This window comes from Haliotis asinina, chromosome 1 (assembly GCF_037392515.1).
Source record: "Haliotis asinina isolate JCU_RB_2024 chromosome 1, JCU_Hal_asi_v2, whole genome shotgun sequence".
NCBI classification, from domain to species: domain Eukaryota; kingdom Metazoa; phylum Mollusca; class Gastropoda; order Lepetellida; family Haliotidae; genus Haliotis; species Haliotis asinina.
The window spans coordinates 38315885-38330121 of NC_090280.1; positions in this window are offsets into that span (position 1 = coordinate 38315885).

Below are 14237 nucleotides of genomic sequence, written 5' to 3' on the forward strand. Positions count from 1 at the left end.
TTAAAAATTTGGCTATGAATTCAGACAAACGACCTCGCAAACCGAAATAATGTAAATCTCTCAGAATGCCATATTTCCAGGTTGTGTCAAGATAAAAAGAGACAGACACAACATACTGTTTATTAATCAGCGCGTTTTTCACAAATGCTTCCAAACGCACTAAGTGATGGACTTTACTTCTGCTTTTCCGGAAACCACATTGTATCTCTGTGATAAGGTAATTAGTTTCAAAGTACCAAACAAGTCGATTATTTATCATGTGTTCCATGGTCTTGCAAACACAGCTAGTTAGTGAAATAGGTCGATAATTGGACGGATGGGTATGATCACGTCCAGGTTTAGGTATTGGTACTACTATGGCGTCACACTATGAGGGAGGAAAGTTACCCGATATCCAAATATCATCAAAAATATTTAGAATAGTTTCTAGGCAGGATTCTGGTAAGTGCTTCAGGAGTTGATAATGTATGTTCTCAGCTCCTGTAGCGGTATCATGAACTTGATCGAGAGCAGTTTGAAGTTCATGAATATAAAACGTTTCATTGTAATCTTTCCGATTATCAGAATTGAAATTAATAGTTTTCTTTTCTCGTTGTGTTTTTTTTTTTGATATTGTTGAAAGTTAGGTACATTATTAGAAGAGGAAGTGTGTTTAGCGAGGGTTTTACCCAGTTTATTTGCAATATCTGATTTATCCGTAAGTAATTGATCTCCATGTTTAAGATGATGGACAGTAGATTTGGTACCTTTACCTTTGATTTTTTGGATACAAACGTTTGCCTGTTTCTTTTAAATATGTTTCTTGGAGACATATAACTGAAGGTGAAAAGTCGTGGACTAATAGCTGTAATTCATGTTAATTAGTACTCAGTCCTCTGCAGTTGCACTGTACAATATTATTGGAATAAACTATCTTTTGGGGTGATTTATTGGGGATCTACCCCGCACTCTTTTGGAGGGCGACAAGCTATGTGCCCTAGAATGGACGTTTTCAGAAACGCCCATGTCCTCGAGAGACCCATATTTATTAAACAACTGAATTTTGTTTTATGACCCTTTCGGGGCTCTGGCACTTTGTTGTTTTGAAGCATCAGGCTTAGGCTTGGGTTTACTTTCGGCAGTTTGTTGACTACCAACTGTCGATTGAGACTTTGAGAGTGACTGAGATGATTATGATTTGTGATCAGAAGAAGACTTTGATGTACAAGGAAGTGATTCCTCAGTCTGAGATGCTAAAGGATACAAACGCTGTGGAGAGTCGCATGTTCCTCACATCCCCAGCAATACCCTGAATACCCTTGGATACAGCAAATGGGTTCAACTTTAACGGTGTCTTGTCAGGAATCTCAATCACAATGAAACGCGGCCAATACTCCATTGATAGAGACGGTCTGTGGACAGTATCAACAGGGTCAATATCAAGTGGACGTTTTGTTTTTTTTGTTGGTTTTTCATAAGCCATGGTTAGTGTAAATGGTTCATCATCCGAGCTCCCCACCCACCACGGAGTATCACAAGGACAATGCTAAAGCAAGCTGACCTCCAACTTAGAGCACCAAGGATACCCGGATGACATACTCCAGCAGAAGAATTGAAACATTAATAATTCCACCAGATTGGCCCATGAGCCACCGCCTTGTGGGCATATGGCTCTTGGCAAAAACATGAATTAGTAAAATTGAAATTCAGAAGATCCACAAATCGGCCCAGACCTAATGATAGACATATTATAATTCTGAAAATTTTGTGCAACATTACATATAACTCAATGCTCAGTGACCAGCCGATTGATAGAATTGGGCCCATTCAGCTACCCGTCTAGGTGAAGTCAGGGCCGAAGTGGTGTGTGGAGCAATAGGAACACTGGTCCTGTTCCCATGCCCTCAACCACCAGGATCCCCTCCTCCACCGACACAGGGCCGCAACCCACGGCAAACGGGTTGTTGGACCAAATATCCCTCCGGGTCCACGACGGCGGTGAACGGCTCTTGGCGTTACCCTGCACCAACCACGAGGAGGTGGCCGTTCACGGGTGCCTCTTTTGCATTAGATCACGGATATAAGATCTAATTGTAGCTTTAAAATCAGAGTATTGACAAGATGTGGTGTCACATATTTGTTGAGTTCTGCCTTGGCCATTGTGTTTCCAGAAATGCCTACGTGGCTGGGTAAACAACTAAAGACGTCGTATTGGCCAGCAGCAAGATCATTATACAATTCAATTATTTCTATTAAAAGTGGATGTTTACATTCTAAGTTTAAATCGCCCGCTGTAAAAGTAGAAGTGTTATCTAAATATAAAAGATATTGTTCAGAATCCAGTGGCAGTGGCACAAGCAACTGCGCCACCATCGTTGGACGCATCTCTAAATAACGATTTGTATGTACAATAGTTACTTTTCAATTGATTTTATTCTTGCTTATATTGTCATTCATTTCTTTCCGACTTTTTTAAACCTCGTCAGGTCGACTTCGGGTCTAACTAACTGCCAAGGAGACGGGAAGGCGATACACAGTGCCAGCAGCAGAAAGAAACTGTTTTCCATTCAAGTCCCAGGGGCGGAACAAGAGAAGACGTTTTCTTGTAAAGAGGAAGAAAAACAGTTAAATGCAAGATTGGCGTCATTAGAATATGGTTTTGTTATATACTGTAAGGAGAGCTTTATACGTCGTTGGCTAAGAGATAGCTCATTGCCAATAGGACACGTTTTAAATGACGCAAGGCAAAGTCTTGGACCTTGATGGTGAATAGAAGCAAGTATTTTGAGGTTGCTTTTACAGACTTCACCACATACGATGGAGCCGTCAAGTTTCGAACGGATGAGATATCTATATAGGTGGAGTAGGGTAGTTTGGTCTCCTTCCCACTTAGACCTTTTAACAGATCAAGTGGCTTCAGGCATTTAGTCATAAGGGATTTAATGATGGGTAGAAAAGTTAAATGTGAATCAAGAATAAGACACAAGAACTTGTCCTCCTTTACTACTTTGATGGGAGTGCCATTTGAAAATTTCTGGATCTTTGTGTGGTTTATACTTTCTGCAGAAATGCAGTGAATTTGGTTTTGCTTTAGAAAATGTAAAGCCGTTTTCAGGTGATCATTTTTCAATTTTATTCAGAAAAAATTGTAGTTGTCTCTCAGTTGCATGCATATTTATACCTCTACAAGAAGCAGCAAAATCATCCACAAATAGTGATCCACCGACTGGCTCACTTGAAACGTTAGAGAAAAGTCACAGGCAAAACAGTAAATTGTGGAAGACCCTGATCTTGTGTCTGAGAGAGTTGATCCATGCACAACTTTCTGTCAGTTTAAAAATTAGATACAACCTCTCAACTCAAAAGCATGTAAATCTTTTAAAATGCCAAGTTTCCAAGTAGTATCATATGCTTTTTCAAGATAAAAAAAAAGATTGATACTGCATGTTGTTCAATATTAACACCATGGCAATGTTACTGTAAACTTTCAAATCTTTCAAGTGACGTGGCACCCGTGGCGAGCCACCTCCTCGTGGTGGGTGTTGGGTAATGCCAAGAGCTCGCCGACAGATCCCCGTTGTGGACCCGGGGGAATATTTGGTCCACCAACCCGTTTGCCGTGGGTTGCGGCCCTGTATCGGTGGAGGAAGCGATCCTGGTGGTTGAGGGCATGGGAACAGGACCATTGTTCCTATTGCTCAACACACCACTTCGGCCCTGACTTCACCTAGACGGGCGGTTCAATGGGCCTGGTTCAACCAATCGGCTGGTCATGCCAAGCCTTGTGCATGTACTGTGTATGCGTCATTGGCACAATTTTGATATTTGGAATTGTTTTAAAATTCGGTCAGGGCACTACTGTTGATTTGTAACTTTTTTTATTCTGAATTATGATCATATGAACTTTGTCTAGAGTCTTATGCCAGAAGGCGATGGCTCATGGGCCAATCTGGTGGATTAGTTATTTATAATTCTTCCGCTAGAGTATATCATCTGAGTATCCTTGGTGCTGCAAGTCGGAGACCCACTTGCATTTAGGACTGTCCTTGTGACACTCCATGGTGGGTAGGGAGCTCAGATGATCAAATCTAACTAAGTAAACATGGCTTACGAAACCCCTAAAAAGAACTTGATACTGATCCCGTTGAAACTGACCACAGACGGTGGTAACGCGAAGAGCTCGCCGACACCTCCGTAGTGGTTGGTCCACCAACCCGTTTGCCTTGGGTTGTGTTGGTGGAGGACGGGAGTCTGGGGGTTGAGGGCACTGGGGGCCTGTAATCGTGTCCCCTTTGCTCAACATACTCCTTCGACCCTTACTTCACCTAGACGGGTGGTTGAATGGGCCCAGTTCAACCAATCGGCTGGTCATGCCAAGCCCTGTGTATGGACTATATATATGTCAATGCACAAATTTTATTTGGAATTGTTTGATTTTCGGACTTGGTCTTGTTATCACAGTGACATTATTTGGAATTTGCAATATGATAATATGTACTTGAATTTTGCCTAGAGTCTTTGTCTAGAGTCTTATGCCCAGAAGGCGGTGGCTCATGGGCCAATCTGGTGGATTAGTTATTCATAATTCTTCCGCCAGAGTATATTATCTGAGTATCCTTGGTGCTGCAAGTCGGAGACCCACTTGCGTTTAGCACTGTCCTTGTGATACTCCGTGGTGGGTGGGGAGCTTAGATGATGAAATCTAACTAACAAAACATGGCTTACGAAACCCATCAAAAAAAGAGCAAACGTCAACTTGATACTGATCCTGTTGAAACTGACCACAGACTGCCCAACTCAATTGATTACTGGCCACGTTTTCTTGTTGAGACTATTGACAAGACCCCTTTAAAGTTGAATCCTTTTGCCATAGCTAAAGGTATACAAGGCATCGTCGGTGATGTTAAAAACATTAGGCGATTACGTTCCCGTGTCCTTCTGGTTGAGTTTGCAAAAAGGCAGCAAGCCACCAATTTTATCAGTACTAAATCTTTTGTCGGTATTCCAGTTACGATCTCGGCTCACAAAACACTTAACACGAGCAAAGGAATTGTCAAGGACCGTGAACGTTTGTTTGCTGACATGTCAGAACTTGACATCGCCTAAGAGATGAAGGATCAAGGTGTCCTTTATGTCAAACGTTTTACAACCCGTAGAAATGCTACTGTAAACACAAATACATATTTGTTCTCTTTCTCTTCTCCAAATGTTCCAAAATCACTGAAAGTAGGATACTGTAACATCAACGTTGAAATGTACATTCCAAACCCTCTTCGATGCTTCAAATGCCAAAAGTTCGGCCATGGGGGTTAATAACTGCACTGGTGGCCATTCATCGTTTTCCAAAGAATGTCCTGTCTGGAAGTATCACATGGAGCTCAACAAACTAAAATTCACCCGAAACATTAGTTTTGCAGATGCCCAAAAAAAACTGGTCCAAAGTTCTGAACCTAAAGAAAGCTATGCTTCCATCACAAAAACACCGTCGGAAGCAAGTATAACAAAATCAACCGCAAACTGTCAAACTGATTTGACTTGGATAACATCAGAAGCTCCTCTGATTTTTTCACCTACAATAGCTACTCAAACGCCAGAGTCACTTTCGTTTCAAATCCAATCAGTAGCATCCTCTGATCATGAGTCATCTTCTCAATCAACTCCAACATCTTCAGAAATTGTTAAAACTAAACCTAAAAGGCCGGATCCTTTGAAAAAACAACAAAGTGGCAGAGCCCCGAAAGGGCCACAAACCAAACTTCAGTTGTTTAACAAATTTGGGTCTCTCGAGGACATGGACGTTTCTGAAAACGTCCATTCTAGGGCACATACATGTCGCCCTCCAAAAGAGTGCGGGGTAGATCCCCAATAAATCACCCCAAAAGATAGTTTATTCCTATACTGCAGAGGAATGAGGACTAATTTACATGAATTATAATTATTAGTCCAAGATTTTACACCTTCAGTTATATGTCTCTAAGAGACATATCTAAAACAAACAGATACATTTGACCTTCGTCATTTTAATGCATATCATTGTTTTTCCCCTCCGGGTAATAGGACCACTGGCGGATCATCCAATCTAGTCAGACAAAACGTTATTCAAAGCCATGTTTCACTTATTAATAATATGCAGGCTGTTGCAGTGAGAATTACTTTCCATGTAGCGTTTACACTATGCTCTCATTTACATTTCGCCGTCTTCCACGTTGCCAAAACTGATCTTCAAGCACTGTATGACCAACTCCCGAAGCCCTGTATTATAATGGGAGATTTAAATGGGCACAAACCACTCTGGGGTAGTGTAACTGCAAACACTAAAGTTAAATTGTTAGAGGACTTTTGTTCTGACAATGATTTATGTATTTATAAAGATGGTTCCAACACATATTTACACCCTGGTACATGGACTTATTCTGCTCTCGACTTGTCACTCACAAATTCAGAACTACTCACTGAATTTGAATGGTCAGTCCACGATGACCTCTGTGGAAGTGACCATTTTCCTACTATGCTAGAAGCTCTCTGATGTGCCTCCATCATCAAGGTGGAATTTTAAAAAGGCTAATTGGGCTTTATAGGAAACACTGTGTTCTGAAAAAAACTTAAACCTGAACGTCTTATTGACGTTCCTGATGCTATTAAATGTTTTTCTGATGAACATGAAAACCATGGTTCAACGATGAGTGCAAACAAGTAGGAAGGCAAGGAAAACAGCAGAACATTATTTCCGTCGCCATCCATAATTTAAATAAATTTAAAATTTTAAATGCTAAAGCACAGCGTACGTCTTAACAGAACAAACGCCAAACTTGGCAAAATTATGTATCCAAAATAAATTCTCAGACACCCAAGTCCAAGGTATGGAACATGGTCCAGAAAATTAAAGGTAAGGGTACAAAATCTACAGTCCATCATCTTAAACATGGAGATCATTTACTTCCTGATAAATCAGATATTGCGAATAAACTGGGCGAAACTCTCGCTAAACATTCTTCCTCTTCTAATTATATACCTAAATATCAGCAATATTAAAAACAAGAAGAAAAGAAAACTATTAATTACAATTCTGATAATGGGGAAGATTATAATGAAACGTTTTCTATTCATGAACCCCATACTGCTCTTGATCAAGCTCTTGACACTGCCACAGGAGCTGAAAACATACATTATCAACTCCTGAAGCACTGACCAGAATGCTGTTTAGAGACGCTGTTGTATATATTTGATGATAAAAAGCATATGACACAACCTGGAAATATGGTATTTTAAGATGACTTACATGACTTTGGTTTGCGACTTTTTAAATGACAGACAATTTCAAGTCCACGTGGTTTCTCCCCTGTCTGATCATTACAATCAGGATCAGGGTGTCCCATAAGGCAGTATTTTGTCTGTCACACTCTTTAGTATAAAGACAAATAGCTTACCGAAAGTTTTAAACGATTCAATTGATGGATCGTTATTTGTGGATGATTTTAATATTTCTTGTCGTAGTAAAAATATGAATACCATTGAGCGGCAGTTGCAGTTGTGTTTAAACAAAATAAAGAAATGGTGTCTTGAAAACGGCTTTAAATTTTCTAAATCGAAAACTAATTGCATACATTTGTGTCGTAAATACAAACCACACAAAGACCCTGAACTGTCTGTAGATGGCACTCCCATTAAAGGTGTCAAGGAGGCCAAGTTCTTGGGAATAATTTTTGACTCACACCTAACGTTTCTGCTTCATATTAAATCACTTAAAACTAAATGCCTGAAAGCACTTGATTTGTTGAAAGTAGTAGCAAATTCTAAATGGGGAGGGGATCAAGCTTCCCTCCTCCATCTATACCGTATATGGTGGAGCCTGCAACAGCAACTTAAAATTATTAGATTCTGTTCACTATCAAGGTCTAAGACTTTGTCTTGGGTCCTTTAGAACCTCTCCTGTTGACAGTCTATATCTTGAAGCCGATGAACCATCTCTTACACAACGTCGTATAAAAGTATCTTTACAGTATATAACAAAGCTATACTCTAACGAATCTAACCCTGCATATAACTGTGTTTTCAATCCTCTCTACGAGGACGTGTACAACAAAAAGTTTTCTCTTGTTCCACCTCTAGGGCCCTTTCTTTTTTCGGCTGGCATTGAGCTGGAAAACATGGGTCCTAGGACGGTGGCGCAGTGGCTTGTGCTACTGTCATTGGATCCAGAACAATATCTTCTAGATTACCAGACAATAGTTCTATTTCTACAGGAGAAGCTAACGCCATATTAACAGCTCTTAAATATATTCAAAGACACCCTAAACATAAACAATACATAATCTTTTCTGACGCTCTTTTGTGCCTTCAGGCTATTAAAAACCTATTATGTAAACATCCACTTTTAATAGGAATTATTCAACTTTATAATTATCTTGCGACTGGCCAATACGACATCGTCTTCTGTTGGTTACCCAGTCATGTTGGAATCTCTGGTAACACTTTGGCTGACCTTACTGGTAAGGCAGCGCTCAACAAATCTGTGACACCACTTCTTATTCCCTATACTGATTATAAAGCTACCATTAGATATTACATCCGTGATCTGATGCAGAAGTAGTGAGACACCCAAGTAGGTATCAATAAATTACATGCAATAAAACCATATGTTGGTTACACCTACTTGGGTTGTCGGTCCAGGTTTGAAGAGGTCATTATACGACGATGTCGTATTGGCCACACCAGGTATACGCATCAATACCTATTGAAAGGTGAAGATCCTCCGTTTTGTATCCCTTGTGATGAACGAATCACAGTCAAGCATCTCTTGCTTGACTGTGTTGAGTATTCCATCACAAGGGATAAATATTTTACATCACGAACTTTACAGGATCTTTTTATTAATCATAGTTCTCATTTACTTATTGCTAATTATTACTCACTCACCAACAGAGGGTTTTACCGCATGTAATTTATTGATACCTACTTGAGTGTCCCACCTCTTCTGCATGATATCCCGGATATAAGATCTGATAACAGCTTTATAATCAGAGTAGAGGATAAGAAGTGGTGTCACAGATGTGTTGAGTGCTACCTTCGCAGCACGATCGGCCATTGTGTTCCCAGTAATACCAACGTGGCTGGGTAACATACAAAAGACGATGTCGTACTGGCCACTAGCAAGATCATTATATAATTCAATAATTTCTATTAAAATTTGATGTTTACATGATACGTTTTTAATCGCCTCAAGGCAAGAAAGAGAGCCTCAAGGCAAGAATAGATTATATATTGTTGATGTTTAGGGTGTCTTTGAATATATTTAAGAGCCGTCAATATGGCGTTTGCTTATTTATTATTTTTTTATTTATTTTTTAGTTGAATATATTCTTGTTTATATTGTAATTCATTAGTTTCTGATTTTTAAAATGTAGTCAGTGTAAGGTCTACTTGTGGCCTAACCAACTGCCAAGGAGGAGAGGAAATCAGACGGGAGGGAGCTATGTTGTCTAGCGTTATGCCAGCAGCAGAAAGGAAAGGTTTCACTCTTAGTCCAAGAGGCGGAACAAGGGAAGGCTTCTTGTTATAGAAATCCTCATACAGAGGTTTAAAGACACAGTTAAATGCAGGGTTTGACTCGTTGGAATATAATTTGGTTATATACTGTAAAGATAATTCTATACGGCGTTGTTTAAGAGATGGTTCATCAGCCTCAACGTACAGGCTGTCGACGGGTGAAGTTCGAAATGTGCCAAGACAAAGTCTTAGACCTTGGTTGTGAACAGAATCTAAAAGTTTTAGGTTGCTTTTGCAGGCTCCACCATAGACGACGCAGCCGTAATCAAGTTTTGAACGTATCAATGATCGATAAAGTTGCAGGAGGGTAGCTTGATCCCCTCACCACTTACAATTAGAAATGACTTTTAACAAGTCAAGGGCCTTCAGGCATTTAGTTTTAAGGGACTTAATATGCGGTGAAAAGGTTAAATGGGAGTCAAAAACTATACCTAAGAACTTAGCTTCCTTTACCACTTTGATGGGAGTGCCACTGAGAAATAGTTCAGGGTCCTTATGCAGTTTATATCTTCTACAAAAAAGTATACAGTTAGTTTTCGATTTAGAAAATTTAAAACCGTTTTCAAGACACCACTTGTTAATTTTGTTTAAACACAACTGCAGTTGTCTTTCAATAATACGCATATTTTTACCGCGACAAGAAATATTAAAATCAACAAAAAGTGATCCATCAATCGAATCATTTAAAACCTTAGATAAACTGTTGATTTTAAAGATAAATAAAGTGACAGATAAAATACTGCCTTGTGGGACACCCTGATCCTGATTATAATGATCAGACAGGGTAGAACCCACTCGGACTTGAAATTGTCTGTCATTTAAAAAGTTGGAAATAAATTGAGGCAATCGGTCTCGCAGTCCAAAGTCATGCAAATCTTTCAAAATGCCATATTTCCATGTAGTGTCATAGGCTTTTTCTAAATCACAAAATATAGAGACTGCATGTTGTTTATTGATTAGAGCGTTTTTGACGAATGATTCTAAACGCACTAAGTGATCAATGGTACTTCTGATTTTACGAAAACCACACCGAATATCTGTTATGAGGTTATTGGTCTGTAAGTACCAAACTAGTCTATTGTTTATCATTCGTTCCATGGTTTTGCAAACACAGCTTGTGAGAGAAATTGGTCGATAATTTGAAGGATCAGTATGATCACGTCCAGGTTTAGGGATTGGGACTACAATAGCATCTCGCCATGAAGACGCAAATTTTCCCGAAGTCCAAATGTCATCATATATATTTAAAAGGGTTTCTAAGCAAGATTCTGGTAAGTGTTTCAGGAGTTGATGATGTATATGATCAGCTCCTGTAGCAGTATCATGAGCTTGTCCAAGAGCAGTATGAAGCTCATGAATAGAGAATATTTCATTATAATCTTCACCATTATTTGAACTGAAATTTATAGCTTTCTTTTCTTGCTGACTTTTATATTTCTGAAATTCAGGCACATAATTTGAAGAAAAAGAGTGTTTGGCGAGAGTTTCACCCAATTTATTTGCGATATCGGATTTGTTTGTCAGTAGCTGATCACCATCTTGAAGGTGTTAAATGCTGGATTTAGTGCCCTTACCCTTGATTTTCTGAATCATGTTCCATACTTTTGATATCGGCGTACGTGCATTGATCTTTGATACATACATTCGCCAAGAATGGCGTTTACTTTGCTTAAAAGTACGTCGAGCCTTAGCATTAAGAATTTTATATTTGTTCAAACTGTGGACCATAGGATGGCGGCGGAAATAATGTTCAGCTTTTATGTTCGTGCCTTCCAAGCCTGTTTCCAATCATCGTTGAACCACGGTTTTCTAATATGAGGACTTATGGCTATGTTGTTCACCTCATCAGTAAAACACTTTATAGCATCAGCTACATCAGTGAAAAGTTCAGGTTTAAGTTTGTCAGCACAGAGAGTTTCATATAAAGACCAGTTAGCCTTCTTAAAATTCCCTCTGGATGCCGGAGGAACATCAGAAGGGGTTACAGGTGTTAGAACTGTAGGAAAGTGATCACTTCCACAAAGGTCGTCATGGACGGACCATTCAAATTCATTCAGGAGGAATGAGTCAGTGACAGATAAATCAAGACTTGAATAAGTACCATTCCAAGGACGTAGATAAGTGTGAGAGCCATCGTTATAAATGCATAAATCATTATTTGAAATGAACTCTTCAAGTAACCTTCCTTTATTGCTTGTATGCACACTACCCCATAGTGGGGTATGACCATTGAGATCACCCATAATGATGCAGGGCTTTGGAAGTTGGTCGTAAAGTGCTTGAAGATCAGTTAATTGAAGCAACGATGTTGGGGGAATGTAAAGAGAGCACAAAGTAAAAACAATGTGCAGAGTTATTCTAACTGCAACCGCCTGAAGATTGGTATGAAGTAAAACAGGGCTATTAATCAGACCCTGTCGAACTAAAATTGAAGATCCACCAGTAGCTTTAGTCCCTGGTGGGGAGAAGGAATTTTAGGTACTGTACTGACGTAAATCAAAGTTATCAGTTTCTTTAAGGTTAGTCTCCTGCAGACATATTGCTGATGGCTTATAATCTTGTATCAATAAATGCAAATCATTGAGATTGGTCCTAAGACCTCTGCAATTCCATTGAATGATTGAACTAGAAACGCTCATGTTAAATGTGGTTGTACAGGGGATCTGTGTTTCCCTTTTCCAGGCGACTTACTGGTGGTGCGCCGATGAGGAAGAGGAGATACATCCATGTCCTCTAAGGTTTGAAAACGATTCTGTATCTGTAGAGGGTCACGCTGACCCTTTGGAATACGATCAGAATGATCACATGTTTGGGTTGCCGTTTTCAAATCAGACGATGGTTTCGGTACCGACTGCAGGTTCACTGTTGAAGTCATCGGCGAGTGTGAGACAACTGTAGATGGATCATCCGTTTGAGATGAAGAACTAGATGACTGTCGAGGAGATGTAGTGAGAATCGGAGCAGAGTGAGTGAGTGAGTTAATATTTAACGTCACATCGGCAATATTGCAGCCATATCGTGACGAGAACAATATAAGTTATAGTAATGTTAAGATGAGAAAAGAGAAAAAAGTAAAACCTGTCAGCGAAGGACAGCAAAAACACTAGAGTATCACAGAACATAAAACTAGCATTGTAAGTTAAAACATTGGAATTAAAGAAGACAATACAACATAAAACCGGGGCTATAGATCGCCAACAACTGAAGGTAGATCACCATACTAAGGTCCATGGGGACTTACATTACTTCTGCTACCTGCATGGACCCTAGCTGGATTTACACCATCCCCTCAGCTATTGGCGATTATCCTGAAATTTAGCCATTACTTAAAACAACAAATATTCTACGATTAAAAACTAGTAGTAGATTTAAATTGACTATGAGAGTATTGGACTTACGTACCCTCTCAGGAGGACAATAATTTTACAATACTTCAACCACTTTGAGGGTACAGCCACTAACAATCTAAGTTACTAATTTAAACAACCAATCATTAAAATACAACTATCTAAAGAACATATCAATTACAATTCAATAAGAAAATCAATTTCTTTTAAAAATCCAAGAATTAAATGAGTACAAACTGTGCGAAAAAGATCCTTCATTGTTTTGACATTGAAATAGTTATCCCTTATGATGGAGAATTCAACACAGTCAAGCAGAATATGCTTGACCGTGGTTCTCTCATCACAAGGGATACAAAACGGAGGATCATCGCCTTTTAGTAAATAACTGTGGGTGTAACGCGTATGGCCAATGCGACATCGTCGCATAATGACCTCTTCAAATCTGGACTGACAGCCCAAGTGAGTGTAACCAATATAAGGTTTTATGGCATGTAATTTATTTATTCCCACTTGGGTGTCCCACTTCTTTTGCATCAGACAACGAATGTAAGTTCTAATGCTAGCTTTATAGTCACTGTATGGAATAAGAAGTGGTGTCACAGATTTGTTGAGTGCAGCCTTAGCAGCAAGATCGGCCATTGCATTCCCAGAAATACCTACATGGCTGGGTAACCAACAAAAGACGATGTCGCACTGGCCAGTTGCAAGATCATTATACAATTCAATTATGTCAATTAAAAGTGGATGTTTACAAGACAAATTTTTAATAGCCTCAAGGCAAGAGAGAGAGTCAGAAAAAATTATATACTGTACATGATTAGGATGTCTTTGAATATATTGAAGAGCCGTTAATATTGCGTTTGCTTCTGCAGTGAAAATGGAGCTGTTATCAGGTAATCGAGAGGATATTGTTCTGGATCCAATGACAGTGGCACAAGCAACTGTGCCACCATCCTTGGATCCATCTGTAAATAAGGATTTGTATGTACTATAATTATTTTTTAATTGCATAAACTCTTGTTTATATTGTAATTCGTTTGTGTCTGATTTTTTTAACTTTGTTAATGTGAGGTCAACTTGTGGCCTCACTAATTGCCAAGGAGGAGAAGAAAGAAGACGAGAAGAGGCTATACTTTTCAGCTCAATGCCGGCAGCAGAAATGAATGGTTTAATTCTGTGCCCAAGAGGCGGAACAAGAGAAGGCTTTTTGTTGTATAAATGCTCATAAAGAGGAACGAAAACACAGTTAAAAGCAGGGTTGGATTCGTTAGAGTATAGTTTTGTAATATATTGCAAAGCTAATTTGATACGGCGCTGTGTAAGAGATGGTTCATCGGCTTCGACATAGAGACTGTCAATAGGAGA